This window comes from Salarias fasciatus, chromosome 5, assembly GCF_902148845.1.
Source record: "Salarias fasciatus chromosome 5, fSalaFa1.1, whole genome shotgun sequence".
NCBI lineage: Eukaryota > Metazoa > Chordata > Actinopteri > Blenniiformes > Blenniidae > Salarias > Salarias fasciatus.
In genome coordinates, this window is record NC_043749.1 from 25,815,021 (window position 1) to 25,831,958 (window position 16,938).

General features: G+C 44.0%; 1 protein-coding gene across 2 annotated transcripts in view; it reads left to right on the plus strand.

Moving 5' to 3' along the window:
• Nucleotides 1-9,497: 9,497 nt before the first annotated feature.
• kcnab2a (potassium voltage-gated channel subfamily A regulatory beta subunit 2a) overlaps nucleotides 9,498-16,938 on the plus strand; it is a 90,756-nt gene continuing 83,315 nt past the window's right edge. For both annotated transcript variants that reach the window (XM_030090675.1, XM_030090676.1), the window contains exon 1: nucleotides 9,498-9,857. The gene's annotated coding sequence lies outside the window, so the exon portion shown is untranslated. The remainder of the gene's footprint in view (nucleotides 9,858-16,938) is intronic.

Below are 16,938 nucleotides of genomic sequence, written 5' to 3' on the forward strand. Positions count from 1 at the left end.
GTACTTATTCTGTTTTTCCAAATAATAGTGCTTATTTTTCTCCACCCTCTAATGTGCACTAAATGTATCTGAGTTGTGTTTTTATTTATCTGTTTTTCCATCGAAGTGTGCCTGGGTCTATCATGGCATGGAAACTCTCTACAACGCCTTCTCGGTAAGGCAAATGTTTTTCTGTGGCTCCATTCAGACTCAAGGCGCTTCACAGTGCCATGCAGAGAACGAAAAAGGAAATACATTAAAAGAAGGTGATTAATCAAGGCATTGTAAAGAATATGACAAAAGTAAAAGTTTAAATCTGAGGTGGGTTTGACCCACTACATAAACCCGACGTAAAACTGTTGTTACCACTAATAAAAATTTGTTTTGTCATTTTAGCAGTCTGCAAGGTCATCCTGAAGCCCAGACTGCTCCCGCTGCCTGGCCGGGTTTGGCCCGCGGGCCTCATGTTTGACAGCCCTGATGTAATGTATTGTGAGCGCAGGACGCGGGAAGCAGAATCCAAAAGGATTGGCAGGGATTCCGACCAATCAGCGGCCCGGATCCATCTGCAGTCGGGCTGAGATCGACCAATCAGACCCCGCCTGGAGCCAGAGGGGCGGGGCTTAGCCGCGGCGCGTGGTGGCTGTGTCAGAATCCGGAGGGTCTTCTCTCAGTGAGGAAGGAAGAGGAGCAGTTCGCCCAAGGTAGGAGCATTTCAGGTCGTTTTAGCTGACAAAGAGTGGTCACTGGAGGGGGGCCGGTCTCGTGAGGACTGCTCCGTTGGTTTTAGCTGCGCTCGTGCCCGCCGTGGCGTGTTGACAGACGAGTTTTAAGCAGCCTTGATAAAGACGGTTGACCAGCTCTGTGCCAAAATGAAACAATTAGCGTCTGAAATTGGCCCGGTCGTATCAGAGAATATTAGTAAAGCTGATATTAGAAGCCCGCGGTGACGCTGATGCCCGGAGTTCAGTGATGCGCTCGGACTGCGGAGCGCGGAGGAGCGTCGTATCTTCACGGTGAAGCGATGTCTCTGCAGATGTGAGCCGACATGGAGCCGTCAGCCGCAGAAGCTCTCCGTCCCCGGCGCTGCAGAGGCCGGCTCCAGTCCTCCGTCAATCCAGCAGCAGTGCAGTCACATTAAATAAACATCTCATGCATGCGTTATAGCCAAAATGTGCACAGTTACATCATCCGGGGTCCGTATCGCTGCTTGATGCACATCTCGGCTCGCGTGCGAGCACAGCTGCTCTCTTCAAGTCAGGGTTTTTACTGAAACATGCCAATAAAAACTACATTGATCAGAACTCGTTGGTTTAGCAGGTGCAACCACGCCTCCAAAGGATGAGGTGGTAGAGACTGCTGCAGAGTCCAGCCAGTCATCCAGAACATTAAGACCAGCATGCACCGCACTGCACTGCACTGCACTGCAAAGCAAGGCACTCTGCTGCTCTTTACCTTTCTGTCTTAACCTGCTTTAACTTTCTGCAGCAGTTTGAGCTATCAGGCCAGCCTTTGTGCATCTGTCACACCTGCACAGCTCTTGGTTGAACATAAAGCTCAGGGCCTTGGCAAAGGGTGTGGGATCACCCCACGTTGTTGAAAAGAAACAAAGAGCTCTTTAACTCTCACTGCTGTTTCTGATTTATGTACTCCGGATCACACAGTTTCTTAAGACTAGTGGATGTTTGACGGTGCTGAGGTCCGTGACACAGCAGTGTCCTCATCGCCACTGAAGCCATACATGCAGTCAACCCATGCATGCTGAAGGAAGAAGGATGAAAACTGAGAAGACAGGTTTTCCCTAATATCAGCCAGAAGAAAAACCTGGCTGATAGAGTTTTTTATGCATGCTGCAAATAGAAAAAGAAGAAGAAGAAGAAGAAGAAGAAGCTGACAAGGGAGGACTTGCTTCGTGGAAATCAAACTGTAATTTTCATATGAAGGCCTGTGTAGAAATAATTGTGTTCATTTGTCTTAAGAGTGGCAACATTGTTGAAATGTTTGGGAAAATACATTTCACCTTTCTATAGTTGTCTCACGATTTCCACTAAAACAATGGAAAAAAAGTGGAACTCTTGTTAATTAATAACAATATTATGCATTTTTTCACTGCACTGTAATCCCTATTGTAGTAAATCATTTATTGGATTATGTACTATTTACTCAAAATGTGTTAGACAGTTTTGCTCTTCTCCGCTGTGAGATCAATATTTGCTCTAGTATGGAGCCTCCTGAAATAAAATGAGCATAATAGTCCCAAATAATGTTTTAGCTTTGTAGTTCAGAGCTGTGATTGGTTGTGGATGCTAGGGTTGCTCAATATTCTGCAAATTCATGTGTAATATGGATACTGCAATGTGAGCTGATTGGAGTAAATCCTGTTTTCCTGCACTGGGCATTGCTGCTCTGCATCTTCATGCATTTGGCCACTCAGATAATGAACCAGGTTTTGATAATGCATCATTTTACCTCGTTATTTCAATAGTATGTCATGTCTGTTGCCAAGAAGAGGCAGAAAAAGCAGTGAAAAGTGGCTACATGACTGAATCAGTGCGATCAACAAATGCAGCACAGTTGCATTTGGTGAAAAGAGAAAGAGCACTGCATGCTGGCGTCGCCTTCAGTGGTCATTGTTTCAAAGTCACAGACGTCGACTAAAATATCAATGAGTGTTTACACGTAAATAAACCAGCCGTGGCTGTTTCCATTTCTTATTCTGTTTCTGTTGATGTAATACAAATGGCTCGTCGTTTTTCTCGTTCTAATTTAAGGGTACTTACAGCAGTATTTTGTAACACTTCAAACTTTAAACTTAATCCGCGCTCATTGACAGGAGGCCCATCAGGATCGTGCTCTCATGTGCACTGGTGCACTTAAATCAGGAGGAAGCAGAGGTGTTATCGTCACCTCTTTCACTTCACAGAGACAGGAAACGCAGCACAAGGTCTCTTCTGGTAGACTGCATGTTCAATTGCGAGGAAACGGGCTCTTATGCCGTTTTCAGGCAGCAGCAGCCTTCCTCGGCCGAACCACAGCGCTGCAGTTTGAGGTCACCAAATTTAAGAGCGGCTAAAGAGCCCTTTTCATCCGCCATTGTGCGGCCAAACAAAAGTGAGCCAGAAAAGACTGAGGCTGTGTTCCCATTACAGGGCATCATGGGAGATTTGTTCACTGTTAAAGTCACATCGCATCAAAATCCAAATCATCCAAATCATGACTGTGCACCTGTGTGTGTGTGTGTGTGAGACAGTGACTTCTGGCTAAACTTTAAAAAGCTTCAGACTGTTAGTTTGCGTCCTGTCAGTGTGTGGGACTGGAGCCACGGCTGTACCTGTTAAGCCCGGGAGCATTAACGCATCGTGTGGCCGAGTTGATGCGGTTTATTCCACTTTTGGCCAAAAAATGAAAAAAAAAAAAAAAAAAGTATCTTCTTCTGTCCCTAGAAGACAAACATCGCTGCCTAAATATTGTCTTGGTGACGGCTCTAAAGCGGCCTCATTAATGCAGTGTTTTTCAGGCGGATATTTCTGGAACGTTAACATTTTGCACTGTTGCACATAACATGTTAGAATTATTCTGCTTGAGCAGCTGTACAGTAAAGAGCTGCAGGCCTGACTCCCTATTTCTGGATGGGGCAGAGGAGGGTGGGGTGGAGGGGGGGCTGATGCCGCTGTGACTGAGTCATTGGTTTAGCTAATGATGCAATTAGAGCGCTGCACTTTGCCTCTCCTGATTAGATCCCTGACTCGCTTTGGCCTGAAGACAATAAAGACTGGATTTACTCGCCTGAATGGTTTTTACTGATTTCACAACGTAATAACATGATTTTATCAAATCACCGTTCCCCCCCCCCCCCCCCCCCCCCCCCCCCCGTCATCAGCGATAAATGGATGGGTTTGACCCCGGTGCTTCACCTAACGGGGAAACTAAAGATCGTTAATGGGGTCTGAACGATACATCAGTGAGTCGATGATTTATGTTGATAAAGCCTGTTTGGTTTCTTATTTGTTTTGGTTTCACGTGTTCACGAGCGGGTGAGAAGCGTTACGGATATACAGTGGGTTTTTTTTTTAATATCAGAAATCACAGTTTTGCTCTGTGCCTTTCCAATTTGTTCCACATAACACAAGAAATAAACCTTTGTTAGCAAATCACATTTAAATCAAATGCTTCAGTGGCAAATACAGGAAGTAGTGTCACGATCGTCTTTAACCTTGAAGAGTTGTCTTCTACCAACGTGCGGCAGCGAAGCCCTGGTGGCAAAAGTAAAAATACAACCAGACTTCAGACCGAGACGTCGCCGTAACCAAAACAACCCCTGCAGTGCTGCTTTCTGCCATGTTTCCACTGACCCAAAACAAACACAGGCTGGATGCTGCGCTCCAGACATTATTTCCTACTGGGCTTCATGCTGGGGCAGCATATAGTGTGAGTTTTTTCAGAGCTTGGTATACACACACACACACACGCACACACACACACACACACACACACACACACACACACACACACACACACGCACGCAGCGTTTATGATTATACTCCGATAACCACACCAGCTAATAAATATGAAGTAGTTCATGTGAACATGTTAATAATAATGTTTTTGACTTTTTTTTTTGTAGAAATGTTGATAAATTAAACACTATAATGATTTTTGACCCAATTAAAGGACTCCGGGGAGTTTTGTTTTCCACTGACACGGTTTGAAATCTTACCCCGCTGCTATCTGGAAATGTAAAGCACGGATTGAACTTGTGTTCATTTATTTTTAGAAGAGAAAATGACAAGGTCACTGCGCAGACAGCCCAGACTTTTTATCTGGAACATTTTCAGAAGCAGAGGTTAATGAGAAATGCTGAACTTAGCAGGTCTGGAGTTGCACTTTTTCCTTTTTTTATAATTAGAGCTTTCTGAACAAATAAGGTTTCAAGGCCATGTGAGGACAAGTGTGCAAAACTCCAAATAACAGACGTTTTCAGATCTAATTCCTTTTATGTAAAATTCATTTGAGGCAGGAGAAGGTTGCTGTGGATGCTTCTTTCTGCAGGTCGTTCGCTGTTTAATAATGAAGATTATTACTTTACTAGCTTTGGAATGTTGTATTTTTTCTTCTGTTGGTTACTCAAGGTGATCAAATACACCAGAGTGATTTACCTCCACCTGTTGCTTCCAGCTGTTTCTCATCTAATAATCTATTAGATTATAGTGATATAATATAGTTATTAATCTAATCCCATCAGTCACTGTGTTGTTTGTCTGAAACACTAAATCACTGAGTCGCAACAGCAACCTAAAAAGAATCCAATCCACTGCAGAGTCTGGTGATATTTTTCTTAAAAGGGGATAACTGATACTTTTCCTGTTATGCTTCACGTTGAATGCAATCAGCCGTGCGCTTGTTCTCCTTCCTCGCCATCCACACGCCGTTGCTGGGGTGTTGTCGGGTTCAGACATCTGCACCGTATCTGCAGAAACTCGTCTCATGAACTGCTCGGCTTCTTTGTGTAACACAAAGCGATTGAAGCAGAATCCGTTCCTCCCCTTCACCGTGAGTCAGATATCAAGAGAGCTTCCGGACCTTTTCTCCAGGTTTGTTTCATCCCGAGGCTTATCGGTGGTGTAGCGGTTAAGAAGCATGTGTGGTGCTCTGATTTCCTCCCACAGTCTCAAAACGTGTGTTTCAGGCTGATTAGTGTTTCTGAAATTTGAAGGCACGTGTGTGTGTGTGTGTGTGTGTGTGTATCTGTGTTTCCGGGGTGTATCTTGTCCGTGTACATAGTAAGCTGAGATGGACTCAACCCGCCTCTCAGTTGCATAAATTGATTGACTGTCGATGCCATGCTTCCTGGAGATATCAGACAATAACTACAGCAAAAAGAAAGAAATTAGGGAAACCGCATGAAGAGTTGTTGATGAAAGTTAAAAGTTAATTTGTGAGACGTGAAAGCTGAACAATGCTGTGAACCCCTCAGTGGAAACTGTCTATAATCTGACTCGTTTTTTTACTTTTCATACCAGAGTATTAATTTTTTTACAGACTCATTTAAAGGCCCGGTTTGGAAGGTCCATTAACCGAGCCTGATTCCTCAGAGATGGTAATTTTGTTTACTAAAAGCTCGTCACTTGCTGTGTTTGTGTGTGGTAATCCCAGTGAGGCCGGGCAGAGACGGCTGCAGGACTGAAAGCCTAATGGCCTCCTCCTCGGCAATACCCGGCGGATCCTGGACTCAACTCAGTGAAGGGCTGAAAAAATAACCAAGTGCACTTCAACCGTTCTACTAAACGTTTTATATGTATTTATAGAAATAATAACTGGAATGGCTGTTCTGGCCTGGAGGGTGAAACTTTTTTGTGTAAGATTTTAACAGTAATTCAAATTTCATTCGACACAATGAAATTTGAATTACTGTTAAAATCTTCTTAAAAGTCTAATGAAGCACACCAAAAAATGTTAGAAGTAATCAAATATTGTGTTAGTTGACGAGCCATTGACCATGAAACTGAAGTTAAAACAGACAATAAGTTATTAAAAATGAAAACCCTCGATCGCCTCAGACAACAACTATATCATTACTCAAGAAAGATATAAAATCTGCATTTTCTGCAAGTCAAAGACAAGAACATCAGAAACAGTATGATAAAGTACTGTAAAAATGTTTTTTTTTTCACTCCAACTTTTGAAAGAGGTTCCTGTTTTGGAAAGTGCTCTGGAGAACATCTCTGCCTGTATACACCATGAAATTCTTTATCATTAGTCACAAGGGGAAAACTACACTTTCAAAGCCATATATGTGCATTTAAAAACAAAAATCTTTCAGCAAACTAATGCAAAGCATCATGGGGCGATTGATTTATTGATTCAGCCGCGCTGACTCATGCATGCTCAGACGTTGTATAATGTTTTTGGATTATGTAGAATTGCGTGACCTTGCATGCAGTCAGGAGTGTACCGGTCACAGAAAACACAGGATTATTTCATGGTAGGAATGTTGCCTTCTAAAACAGCTGGTGACCTGTCCAAGGTGTATGGGGATTGGCTTGATTGCTCCACGACCCTGAACAGGATAAAGCCGTATAACATATGGACAGCTGGTTGAAAAAAAAAGGGGCATTTTTTGAAAATAATGAAAATCCTTTTAAATTCACTTTCTCAGGCCTTTATATAGAAAGATAAAATCCTGTAAAGAGAGACGAGTTCCCATTCAGCCTGTCCTTGACAGTATTAGTGCTCATTTAGCCTCCTAGTACTTGCCTTTGTTTATGCAGAAGCTTTGAAAATCCACAGTATTTTACACTGTACAGTAAAAAATACCTGAGTTAATATCTGAGGAATTAGTTGCTGTACTTGCTTTGAATAATTGAAGTAGACTGGGATTTATCCTGAAGTGGATTTGGCCAAATTGGCCAATCATTCCATGCACCTAATCTACTAAACAGTTAAAACATGGAATGTTTGGTATCGTTTTGGCAGATTCACAGTTTAACGTGGGGGATGAAGCCTCCTCTCTCTCTCTCCTGCTGCCCAGAGGTGTACGTTAACGTGAACGGCCTGATGGTTCCTTAAACTGCCCAGCTGGTTGTAAGGAGGGCAAACGCTGAAGCACCTGGCAGGATGACAGAAGCTTCACCCCTCCCTCAGGCAGCTGTCTGGCGAAGATTTAGAGCATCGCATGTAGACCACATGCCGACTGCGCCAGACGAGCGCAGCGCAGACCCGGCTCTCCCGCCGCTCACCGCCGAGCTCACCGCTCAACCAGGACTTATGGGTGCATTGTGGAAATCCACGTTTGCAGCGGCTGGTGTGAGTCCTGTCGTCGAGTTCAAGGTCATCCTCACTTGCTTTGTGCCGCCTCGTTGCTCGCAGCAGGTTGTAATGGTCTGAGAGTTCTCGTAAGTTCTTGGTGCGAGCTGCAGCGCCTTGTATCTCCAGTGGAGAGCAGCTCGCCGACGTCTGGCTGGAAGCAGAAGCTGGAGATGCCGTGACTGGGCCTGGGCTCAGAGAAAAGGCCAAGGACATTGGTGCGCAACAGTGAAGCTGAAGCTGTCCCCTCAGGCTCACGGCAACACAAACACACACACATACACACATACACAAAAGACAGATCCATTAACACAAACATAAAAGAAGTTGGTCGAAGCTTCACACTGGAAAAGAATGTGGACAAATATGGAGCAAGGAGGGACTGAAAAGAACATCGTCCCTCCGTCTGTCCACTTTGTCCATCCCGCCTTCCTTTCTGCACTCTTGCATAATCCGTTCCCTGTTTTGAGTAAGAGTAGTATACCAATCTGTCAACCCCCCCTCCCTGCCTTGGTTTTATAGCACATTGATTTGCATGAGCAGTACTTGTATCAGCAAGGCGGGGTCCGTCCTCGGGAACTGCAGCTGTGCACACTGACTTTCACAAGTCACGCTGCGTTGAAGAGTGAAACAGCAAGCTTAATGCATGCTATGGTCAACTGGATGTGATGTGCAGGAGTACATATTATCACAGGTTATTGATCGTTGCAGCAGAGTAATCCTCTCACTTAACCCTTCCCTGTATGAGGGTGAGAGTTCACAGCGATGAGCGGCCGCTGGGTTCAAATCGGATTTGATGAGCGTTACAAGGTGACGCTTGATGTCTGGCTGCAGGGTTCTCTGCTTTGCATGTGTGTTGCCTTCTGGGTGAGGAAGATAGTGGGTTTTACGGGGGTTTATCTTCGGCTTGTAACCTCTTCCTCTCTGGGCTGAGTCAGCTCTCTGAGCAGCATGTTCTTAAGGTTCACCGGTTTAGATCCAAACAGCCTCTGCTGTGCTGCACATCTTGATGGTTTAGGCCGTTATTTACCTGAGATATGATTTTTTTCATTGAATGAGTGGTTTGTTCACAGTTTACAGCACAAGATGTGATATCATGCACAGCATGCCATGTTCGCAGATGGAAATGTGGATGCTACACATGTCAGTGTGTGTCTGCCAGGTTTGTTGTTTGATCGAAACCGTCAAAGACCAAATGCTGAAGACTTGAAGATGATTCCACATCAAGGAGAACACGCATTTCATCTAATGACTTAGGTGAAGCAACCACTGATTGTCTGCTGTTGCAATGTGATCACAAGACAGCCGGTCACTTCAGTTACATAAAAATCTGATGAAAAGTGAGAAGACTGTTCAGGTCGCGTTGATGATAAGATATCGGTAGCTGAAGATCAGATGTGTATTATCTCGTGAAATGAGAAAAAAAATCTCATTTGGACTGTTCAGAATGTCATAGGAAATCACTTATGGGCGAAAAAGTTGGGCTTGATCCATTTTTACCTGCTGATTGTAGCTTTATCAGGAGAAACATGTTCTGTTTTTGCTCAGTTTTTCTATAAAACCCACCTTCTTCTTCTTCTGCTTTACCATTTCCAGCCTTGTTTCACTGAATGCATGCTTACTCAATTGCTGACTGTGCAAAGGGAAGGTTTATGCTTGAGTGTGTGAGTGTGTGCATGTGCGCGCGCGTGTGTGTGTGGAGGATAGAGGGAGGGGCATTTCCTTTAACTCATCTGCTGTGCTCAGTGACTCCACGCTCACACATTTATTCAGCCTCCTCGTCTCTTTCCTTCTTTCCCTCAGTCTCTGTCTGCTGTCCTTGTTCCGTCTGTTTTCTGTCACTTTCCTTTTTTTTGTGTGTGTCTCATGTTCTCGTGTCAGACGTTCATGCTCATCTCACTCAGGCACATAATCTCGGTCACACAGGATCTCACATCCAGCACTCATTCCTCCTCCCTCTCCTCCGCTTCCCTGCTCAATCTCCTGGATTTTGGCTTCTTCTTCTACTCCACCGCAGCTTCTGCGTTTCGCTCTCCGGTTCTGCTCACTGCGTCAGGAGTCGGCAGCAGATCGAGGTGGGTGTTTTAAGAGCATCATCGCTCGGTTTGAGGCAGGCTACATGTCTTTGGCACCGCTCTCTCTCTCTCTCTTTCTCACTCCTCTGCTCTGCTCTCCTCGCCTTTCACTTTGTTCTGTCACTGAGAGTCAGGGCGATCACGCTCGCCTGTTCCTACGGGGGAACAAGTGCCGTACCATCTGCATGCAGCGGCGCTGAACGTTGTCTCTCACCACGCTAGCGAGGTAGCTTATCTTACCTTCGAGATGTGTGTCATAGCGGCTGATAGTGCAGCTGCTGCTGCATTGAAAACAGTCTTTGCATACCTTATTATCCTGTCATGTTTTTTCCTCCTCTTCTGTCTGTGCTCCATTACTCCCCTTTGTCTGAATGCCTGTCATGTTTTATGCATTGCCCTTTCCTTTAGAATTCATGCCAAAGACTTGGCCGTGCTCTAAGATTTATAAAGAACGACCCCGAAATAGTCGGGGTGGAAGACTTTGGCGCAGGCTTGCGCTAAAACACATAAACACACATGCGCATTCACGCAGGAGGTTCGATTCCTCTTCACCTCACCTGCCCTGCCTCTGCCGCCGCAGTTCCATCTGTTGCAGTCGCTACAGCGAGCGACACCCCGAAGCAGCGCCGTGGCTGTTCCTCGCGGGGTTGTGATGTGTGTTGCAGGGAGGGTGAGACAGTCATGTGTGCCCGGACGGACGCGTTACCGTGTGCTTCTGTCCGTACTGAGGCTGATTGTTGTGATCTGGTATCTCTGTGTGTGTGTGTGTGTGTGTGTATGTGCTCGTACGTGTCGGTGTGTTTGTGTGCACAGCGTGTGTGCTCGCCTGCCTGTGGGCTCCGGTCCAAGAAGAAAGCACAGGCAGGCTGCAGGGGTTCGGTTTGGTGCAGTAAGCTGTTGAATGCTCTGTAACGAGCAGAAAAAGACAGATTCATGCGCCGGTGTGTCCTTTCAGCCGGCTCAAATGTCTCTATTGCAGAAAAAGCATGTTTTCTTTTTACCTGCAGTCAGTTTGACCATGGCTGGAACAAGTGACCGAGCTGTTCATCCTGACAAATAACCTGTATAGTTTTAGTTTAGTCACCATTGTGTGACTGCAAAGCAGAAAAAAAGGTTTAACAATATACTGTGAATCACAACTTGGAGTAATTCAGACATGATCCCCCAATCTATCATATCCACTGATAGATTTCAATGAGATTGGTGTCGATTGGACACTTTAGGAACAGATCTCTGCTCCTCTGATGATGTTGTTATTCTGGATCTACAGCATGCTGACTTTCAGAGTGAAATAATGAGAACAGTGACTGCATAAAGAAGGACGTTGCACCACAGATCAGTCACTTTGTGTGAGTTCAGAATGTTTTAGTCATGTTTGTCCTCAGTCGGTACGTTCACATGTCCCTAAAAAACAAATATTAAAAACTTTCCCTTTCGGTCGAGTCACCCAGTGAAACTAGCATGCCCAGATGATGAGACTGAAGGCTGATCTACCCCTGAATGTATACAGAGAAATGGACAGGAACAGTCCAAGGTCTTCTGTCTAAATGTTGGAGCTCTGCAGCCCATCCTGACCTGGAGTCTGATCGAAAAGGCAAAGAGGATCTTAAACCAAAAGGAGACTGACTGACCGTAATGAACAGGGTGATAACTGGTGTAGTTTTTTTTTTTTTTTGTTGATGTAGACACCCTTGCTTATGTTTTATTGACCATCGACTTCTGTGCCATTGTACATTAACCAGAAATGACCCAACAGCAGAAAGAGTGTGTATTAACACTTATCGTTGGGGAGGCGGCTTGATCAGATAAGCTGATGAGCATGTAAACACACTGACTGAAGCAACCAAACCATAAATTCATGAGTCAGCACATTTCCAGCTAAAACACTCCCAACACTGTGTGTGGGGGAAAAGAGACTTTATTAGTTCGGCCGCCTGTCCGAACCGTCTGTACTCGACTCCTCTTCATCCACCACCCGACTGTATTCCGTTACCACTGTTCCCAGGGCAGCGTTATCTCGAACAGACTTTAACAAGAGACTTTAACAAAGCCACAATTTACACTGAACATTAGAAATCTCCTATCTGATGAGAGGCATCCCTCTTCCTCTGGTCTGACAACCACGCTGCTTTTTCTGCCCAGATGGATAGATTATAGCGCCCAGTGTTTTAGACGATGAGGAAAACGAGAAAATGAGAAAGGGAGTTGACATTATTTAGTGCTCTTTACTTGTAAATGGAGATGGACATTATTCACATTTTGATACTATTAAACCTTTCCCACTTTTTAGTATTTTACCACACATTGACGTGACTGTTGTGTTAGCCTATTCAAATGTCGCAGTTTCTTATTTACATAACGACGCATGAATGCAACACAGACGCAGCCTTAAGTGTGTGTACTGTGCTGCTGTGCATAACAACATCCTTTTGATGGTTATTAACACACTGTCCATGAAAATAACTGTGTCCTCAGTTTCCTCAATCAAACAAATGTCTCATATAAGTCTTCATGCTATGTGAAACGTTTCACTGTTTGACAATAAATATATTATAAAGCGTCTGTCGTGCAAAATAATGCAACTGCAGTTTATGAAGTGATAAGAAAGAGCCGTCTCCTCACCGCAGCCTTCACTCACAGGTGTGTGACTTGACCTGGATATGAAGCGACCGCAGAGCCAAGTAACACAACAGTGTAGTTCGGTGAACATGTAGGAGAATCGCTGCTCCATTCATGAGAATCGATGTGGGCTTACTGTTATGAGATATGCTCTGGAAATCAGAATTCAGCTTCCTTTTTGTGTGTTTCACTCTTCCAGTGCCAGATTGAACAGATCGAAGTCAATCAGAAAAAATAAAAAGAACTTGGAAAAACTGAAATTGACTAAAAATTCAACTGATTTCCCTCCCTTCCATGTACTTTATCAGAAGGAGACTAATGAGGACCATGTGTGAGATTGTAGAAGTTTTAACAGAGTTGGAAATGTGACTTTTCATTAAGCGTTTTCACTAATGCAGCTCTGTCACACACTCTGCCTGCTGAAGGCTCCTGGGTGTGTTTTCATAAACGGAGCACAGCAATCATTCAGCGGTTGAGATTTACCGGCCTGGTTGGCATCATTAGCCCTGTTTTGGCTCTCCCAAGGGTTGTCCTACTCGCACGGACACACACACACACACGCCCAAATGCACACACGCACAAAACACAGTACATTACTAAATTTATCACACAATTTGTGCAGCAGGCATTTCCTTTTTTGTGCTGTAGTTTATCTGAGGACAGGAGATCACTGAGGTTCCTGGTTGTATTAGTGCCTCTGTGGACTAAAGACCTTCAGATTCAAAAGAGCGTTTAGTAATTGGCTTCTTTTGTCCAAAAGTGTCTGATAAGGTTTTTGTGCGGTGCTGAAACAGCTGTGGTCATTTCAAAGACTCAGATCTGGGCTGTTTGGGCTGAATCTTCGTGACAGTGTGTGTGGCAGTGTTGACTCAGGGCTGGGGGAAAAAAAAAAAGGTTGTGAATCAAAAATGTGCTCATCTTACAACATTGGTGTGAAGCATCTGATGGAGCACATTCGATTTTAGTCACGTAGCGCGGGGGCGCTCGCTCTGTCGGGTTGCAGGCTGACTTCTTTTAAATTAAATAACACCACAACCTCGAATCAGGATGCTTTAGTACCTTTAAGAAATAGTTTCTTTTGTTTTTAAATTTCGCTGGAAGTCAAAATGATCAACCGTCATGATCAACAACCTGCGATGCTGAATGCTCCAAAACGCATCGGCTAATGCAGGAATCACGCAATGCAACAAATCCATTGATGAATTCGTACTGGCTGTTTTGTGCAAAAATGAGAGAATAGACACATTTTCCGAAAGGCACGCAATCTGCCTACAACTGCTTTGTGGTCTATTCTTAGACAGCGATCAATATGTTGAGCATCCCTGATGTGGTGAACATACTGGCAGCAGTATGGGTTTAAGATCAGAAAACTGATTCTTTCTCGTCAGTCTTTCATGAACAGACCATCCACTGCATTGCTGAAAGAGGAAAGTTTCAACTCACGGGTTTTCCACACAACGCTGGCTCGCGTGTGTTGATCGGCAAACAAAATTGCTGAATTTGGATCTTTAAGTGTGATTAGAGTAGTTGGACTGAAAACACTCACCAGCAGCACTTTCACACAAAGGTTCTGCTGTGTTTCACCACAACGCAGCAGAATGAGTTTCAGAGCTTGTCATCTGTCTTATTAACCATAAAAGAAACCTAATTCGATTATTCATCTTTGTGTCGTCGTACTCATGGAGCAGGGTGCACCGCTTCTTTAAAAACGTCTCCATTTGAACAACTTGTCACAGTCTGACATTTCAGTGTTTCTGAGGTTTATAACATTGTGTGACACTTGTACGAATGCTGGATTTCATTTGCATTTTGCTTTAAGAATCCAAGTATTTTTAGTATTTCAGAGCAGAAACGATAGAAGACCTGCGGTACTACACTCCACTGATGTGAAAGCCCAGAATGTTTTTTTTTTCTTCCCAGAATGCTGCCCGCTGTCTGACTTCTTCACTTAAAACTGCGGTTGAGCGGCGGTTTCACAATGGGTAGATCATTGACTGATTTAATGACTCAGCTAGAGATTTAAACTCTGTTTATATGACAGATTTTCAAGTGAAACACATCGTTTTGGCGTTTTCGGTTTCACGTTTGGCTGGCAACTTTTTGAAAAAAAAAAAAAAAAAGCATTCTGTTTTTCACAGAAATGCTGGAAACAATGTCGTTTTCATGTTGGGCCACTGTCTGGTGCTGGTTTTGCATATTCACCCAGAGAAAAGTTCCCTTTAAACAGTGAAGCTCCTTCAGCCTGTCTTTGTTGCTTTAGTCCACTCAGCGTTGTTCGTGACCCGGATGATGGTGCAGGAAATGCACACTTTATCGGAGCAGTCCTGTTCAATTCAAGGGTATAGCGCGGCATTACGGCTAGAAATGTTCCTGTTGACTCCTCCGTCTTGTGGAAATGAGTTAGTATGGTCAAACAGCACTGGAAGGATCACAGTGTCTCTGGTTAAGTTCACATTAGTGTAAGTGTGGCTTGGACTGATAACAGCAGCTGTTCCGTTCAGTTTAATATCCAAATGCATGTGTTCAATGTGTTCCTATGTTGCTCCATTTAAATAATTATTGTCCTTTGTCCACAGCCTACACATGACCTTGTTTTCATTTTTCTAGATTAAAGTATTGAGCAGAAGACGTTGAGTTATTCAGTTCATGCATCCCAAAACACTACAACTATTCTACACAATCAATGAAATGACTCTGTTATTGGAAATAAAATAGTGTAATTTTTTTAAAAAATGTATTCTCAAAAATAGTTTGAACAAGAACCACTTTCCTGATTTCTTACGTGTAATGTGACAAACCAGATGCTTATTTCTAAGTTAGATGCTTTTCAAGAATATTTTATTTGACGTTTTTTTGTTTTTTTGTTTTGACTGAATCACTTCCTTATGCTGGATAAAAACATGTTTTTGTTTGAGAGCATTGCAGAGGCTGAAATACTTTGGTTACACAATGCAAAACAAACATAGCATGTGTAGCAGTTACCATCAGCCTCTCCGTTGCTTTTGACTGATGGTGGGCTAAAAATAGCTCCACTCATCAAATGCATGCGATGTAAAATAGCACCTCTGCTCTTCTCGCCACATTTCTCTGCTTGGTCTGATTTTGGAGGAGGCTTGGAGGCTTGCCTTTGGTTTTTGAGTGGGAAAATCTTTTATGAGGCAGTAAAGACGTGACCTAGTATCTGCATGTCGCCGCTCTCTGTGCACAAACATGGCAGGCTAACTGTCCTGAATAGCTGGGTTCACAATTTCACACATCCAGGCTACTTTTAGATCTTTGTGGTCAGTGTTGGCGGAGAGTTTCTCCTCCTAGATGTTCCTCCTCTGATCCATGATGGCGTTATCTTTCCGTTTGCAGGAGTTTGGGTAATCTTTGTGTGCGGAAACCACCTGAACTCAATGCAGTGCAGTGCTGTGTACAGTCTCTCACTGCAGGCGTGAATGATGTCTTGGTGCTCACTGCCGTGTGTTTGCGTGAGCCGATGTGTGTGTGACTTATGCGACTCTGTTGTTTGTGATGACTGAGTTATTGGGGTCACGTCTGTATCCACAGCAAATACTTGAGATTGATTGGAGAGCCTGAGTCTAAAGCGAGTGGGATTTTTTTTGCGATGATCTTTGCCTGCTGCTGCCTTGGTAAACCTCATGCCCAGTGCTGCCTGCTCTGCATACTGATCACTGTTTCCTCTCATATTTGGCTGTCAGTTTATTCAAGGGCAACATGACTCTACATTCTTGTCATTTATGGTGAATTCAGGGTGATGCTTTTCACGAGAGTCAGCCTGAGGCCTGCAGTTGGACCGGCTCCTGACTGGAATCGGCAGCGGTCGGTCTCCATCGCCGAGCCTCCGGACAGATTAGCTGAACGTCCGGGGAAATGAGTTGGGAGGAATCTAAGGCGTTTTAATTTGGCTCATACATGACAAGAATGACAAGGCTGAGTGGGCACAAATCTTAACTAATACACTCAGGAACAAATTCGCTCCACGCAAGTTCACACAAGCACGAGATTTTCATCAATAACTAAAAATACTAAAATTAACGGACAGAGTTGCATCAGTCTGCTGTTGGTTTTTTTGGGGGCCTGTTGTGTGTCTGTTAGAGAGCACAGTGCTCAGATCTCACTCTAAAAGGTAAAAGTGACAACAGCATGATGAAAAGTGAATCCAGAGAAAAATAACATGGTGGTGAGAAAGGCCTGCTAGTCAGGGTTTTAGTGAGAAGAAAACCCCTCGAGTCCCAAAAGGGTGCCCAGTTGATGAGCATCTCTGATTTGAGCTAAGATAAATTTGAAAGTGATGTGAAACAGACAACAAAAATTATGTTTCTTTGTACCTTTCTGAATGAAAACTGGCAGAGAGAGAAGCATGCAGAAGCTTTTGGATCATCACTGAGCTGGTCTTGTTTTAAGATGAAATGCTGGAATCTAAAATCTGCGCACATTTTTGTTTTTGTCTCGTTTG